Source organism: Hyla sarda, chromosome 5 (genome assembly GCF_029499605.1).
Source record: "Hyla sarda isolate aHylSar1 chromosome 5, aHylSar1.hap1, whole genome shotgun sequence".
In the NCBI taxonomy this organism is placed as follows: Eukaryota; Metazoa; Chordata; class Amphibia; order Anura; family Hylidae; genus Hyla; species Hyla sarda.
The window spans coordinates 131,469,339-131,474,050 of NC_079193.1; positions in this window are offsets into that span (position 1 = coordinate 131,469,339).

Sequence of the window (4,712 nt, forward strand, 5' to 3'; positions counted from 1 at the left end):
CTCCCAGCATGCCTGGACAGTAAGTGGCTGTCCGGAAAGGCCGGGAGTTGTTAATTTGCAACAGCTGGAGGCTCCGTTTTGGAAACACTGCTGTACAATACATTTTTCATTTTTATTGGGGGAGGGACAGTGTAAGGGGGTATATATGTAGAGTTTTACCCTTTATTATGTGTTAGTGTAGTGTAGTGCAATGTAGTGTTTTTATGGTACATTCGCACTGGCTGGGTTACGGGGAGTTTCCCGCTAGGAGTTTGCGCTGGGGCGAAAAATTTGCAGTAGCTCAAACTTCAAGAAACTCACTGTAAACCTGCCTGTGTGAATGTACCCTGTACATTCACATGGGGGTGGGAAAACCTCCAGCTGTTTCAAAATTACAACTTGCAGCATGTACTGAGAGACCGTGCATGCTGGGAGTTGTATTCTTGCAACAGCTGGAGGCACACTGGTTGGAAAACCTTCAGTTAGGTTCTGTTACCTAACTCAGTATTTTCAAACCAGTGTGCCTACAGCTGTTGCAAAACTACAACTCCCAGCATGTACTGATCGCCGAAGGGTATGCTGGGAGATGTACAGGGTGGGCCATTTATAAGGATACACCCTAATAAAATGGGAATGGTTGGTGATATTAACTTCCTGTTTGTGGCACATTAGTATATGTGAGGGGGGAAACTTTTCAAGATGGGTGGTGACCATGGCGCCCATTTTGAAGTCGGCCATTTTGAATCCAACTTTTGTTTTTTCAATAGGAAGAGGGTCATGTGACACATCAAACTTATTGGGAATTTCACAAGAAAAAACAATGATGTGCTTGGTTTTAATGTAACTTTATTCTTTTATGAGTTATTTACAAGTTTCTGACCACTTATAAAATGTGTTCAATGTGCTGCCCATTGTGTTGGATTGTCAATGCAACCCTCTTCTCCCACTCTTCACACACTGATAGCAACACCGCAGGAGAAATGCTAGCACAGGCTTCCAGTATCCGTAGTTTCAGGTGCTTCAGAATGGGCAAAACAAAAATTGGAACAGGACCCTTAGTTTACGCAGCAAATTTTGTTCAGTGATGAGGCAAACTTTTATGTGAATTGTGAAGTTAACAAACAACCACCGCTATTGGTCTGACACTAACCCACATTGGATAGATCCCTCCAAGACTGTTGGAACACAAAAATTGATGGTATGGTGTGGTATATGGGGTACAAAGATAGTGGGGCCATTCTTCATCAATGGAAACATCAAGGTCACTGGATATGCAAAATTGCTACATGATGATGTGTTTCCCTCTTTATGCACTAAAGCTGGCACGTTCCCTGAGTTTTTCCAGCAAGATGGTGCACCAACACATTATGGGTGTCGGGTCCGAGCATTCCTAGATGAACAGTTTCCTGGAAAGTGAATTGGTCGTCGTGGGCCAGTTGAATGGCCCCCAAGGTCTCCTGATCTGACCCCCTTAGACTTTTATCTTTGGGGTCATCTGAAGGTAATTGTCTATGCTGTGAAGATACGAGATGTGCAGCACCTGAAACTACGGATACTGGAAGCCTGTGCTAGCATGTCTCCTGCGGTGTTGCTATCGGTGTGTGAAGAGTGGGAGAAGAGGGTTGCATTGACAATCCAACACAATGGGCAGCACATTGAACACATTTTATAAGTGGTCAGAAACTTGTAAATAACTCATGAAAGAATAAAGTTACGTTAAAACCAAGCACATCATTGTTTTTCTTGTGAAATTCCCAATAAGTTTGATGTGTCACATGACCCTCTTCCTATTGAAAAAACTAAAGTTGGATTCAAAATAGCCGACTTCAAAATGGCCGCCATGGTCACCACCCATCTTGAAAAGTTTCCCCCCTCACATATACTAATGTGCCACAAACAGGAAGTTAATATCACCAACCATTCCCATTTTATTAAGGTGTATCCGTATAAATGGCCCACCCTGTAGTTATGCAACAGCTGGAGGTACGTAACTATAACACCCCTAACTCATAGACTACCAAAAAGGCAGCCCAAAAAAAAACCTTTATTTCCCATATATCAAAAAAGTGAGATTAAAAGTGCAATCTTTATTGTATTAGGTTCGCACTTAATAGTGTTTTAAAATATAGAGCACCATGTCGTCCTACTTATTTGATTGTATATATATATATATAGATGGACCATCCGGTCTAATGATTTGAATGCACACTGAAGCGAAGACGAGGTGCCTGCAGACCACCTACATACTGGTCAAATTTACATCAAAAGACCACAAGGTAATTACACCAACCAATATACAGATATTTCGGAATCTGAGATATCCGAATCTGACGATACCTCAAACGTACCAACACGAGCATTCAATCCGACAACGAAACCTAAATATAAAAACAAATGTAGAAATCCCAACAGACGCCCTCCTATCCAGGGTAATCACCCTGTGAGCCAGTTCCACAGTATAGGAACCCACCCTCAATCAACATGTCATCCTGGATTTATCCAAAGAAATTCAGAGGGGATAAATGTGACGGGAATACATCCCCAATAAACATGTTATCCCGGTACAACTCAAAGAAATCCAGAAGGGACAAATATGATGGGGGCCTCTCCCCCTTTGCCTGCCTTCTCCTCCTCTACTCATTTTGCGCCTTTGGCCCAACAGCCAGTGATGACTACAGCTGCTCCAATAATGACTACTGGAACAGTGAATCTACCAACACCAGCGACTTTTTTAGGTGGAGTAGTCCAACTTCGAGACCGGGAGAAATGGGCTTATCCCTCCCAGTCGAGATAGAAAGGGATGAAATGCAAGTTATCAACTTGTCTTCTCATGAACTAACATCTTCCCAGACTGACATTTTAAAGAAAGGTCTATCATATGTTCCAACACCCTCTTTTGACTCCTTTACCTGGATAAAAGACATAAACCTTTTCGCTAGAAAGTTAGCACTCCACAAGATGTACAAGAATAGAGAATCTAATCTGTCTACAAATAGGGAGCGCGATGAAAGGGCTATACTGGACCTCGTAGATCTTCTAGAGGAGAATGACACAGGAGTCAGGAGGATGGATCCACCCTTCTCGGATCTACATTCAATATGGGAACATTCAAACTTTTGTGGATATGGTCACGAATGACCTAGGAAAAATCAAAAATTCCAATAGATCTCGGAATCTTACAATGGCTGAGTCTAAGGCTCTGAAAGAATTGGAGCAAAATGAGCAAATCATCATAAAACCCTCTGATAAAGGAGGAAATGTTGTAATTATGAATAAGAATGACTACAAGAATATGGTATTGAGACTAATAAAGGACCCTTCCACCTACAAGAAATTGGATAGCAATCCCACTGAGATGTATGTGACGGAGCTAAAAACCATCTTGACAGAGGCCAAGACAAATTGTATGATAACAGAGGATGAATTCCGGGTTATGTTTAACCCCAAACCAACCATAGCAACTCTATATGCACTACCTAAGGTGCATAAGCAGAAAACCCCTATCCCTGGACGACCCATCGTCTCAGGGAATGAGAATTTGACAGAGGGGATAAGTGTGTACGTGGATCAGATTTTGGCCCCCTTTGTGGTGGCTCCTCCTTCGTACATTAAAGATACAGGAGATGCTGTCACTCGACTCCAGGAAATCTCTTTTTCGCCCCAAACCTTTATAGCAAGCCTTGATGTTGAGGCGCTATATACTAATATAAAGCATGAGTTAGGCCTGGAGGCAGTCCGACACTTTCTATCCACAAGAGGCACACAATACACCAGCCACAATGAATTTGTATTACGTTTACTTCATTTTCTTCTTACAATTATTTTTTGTTTGATGGTCACTTTTATTTGCAATGCAAAGGCACCGCTATGGGCACTACTTGTGCACCTAATTTCGCAAATCTCTTTTTAGGGTGGTGGGAAGACACTATAGTTTTTTCAGACACTCTATATAAATACACCAGTCACATTTTATTTTGGGGTAGATTTATTGATGATATTTTATTATTTTGGGACGGCACCATCACCTTATTTCAGGAGTTTGTTATGACACTTAATCACAACGATATAGGTATGCACTTTACTCACGAAATACATGAAAACACTCTCAATTTTCTGGATTTAAAAATCTCCCTGGACTCGAGTGGCAGTATCCATACAAGGATATTTAGGAAACCGACTTCCACCAATAGTTTCCTACAATGGAGGAGTCATCACCCTGTAGCCTTAAAGAGAGGCATTCCAGTCGGGCAATACCTGCGGGCGAGACTCAATTGCTCATCAAATGAAGCCTTCTTGGCAGAGAGCAAATTGCTGTATCAGAGATTTATTTCCCGAGGATATCCAAAGAAAGTCCTACATAGGGCTTTCGCTAGAGCTAGGGACACTCCGAGAAATGATTTACTTACCACCAACAAAAGATCTGCGACAGCATCAGGGCAGAAAATTGTGAGATGCATAGGGACTTTTGATCAGAACAATCGCCGGGTAATGGATGTCCTGCGGAAATATTGGCCCATTCTGTTGGCAGACTGCGACCTAAGAGAAGTACTTACCGACTATCAATCAATCACGTATCGACGAGGGAGAAACATCAGAGAACATCTAGTCAAGAGCCACTTTTCCGACCCTGTGGAGGAAACGTGGCTGAGGTCTACTATTATTGGTTCCTATCCATGTGGAAGTTGTTCTTTCTGTCAGAGAGTCCCTAAAACAAAGGATTTTATTAATCCTAT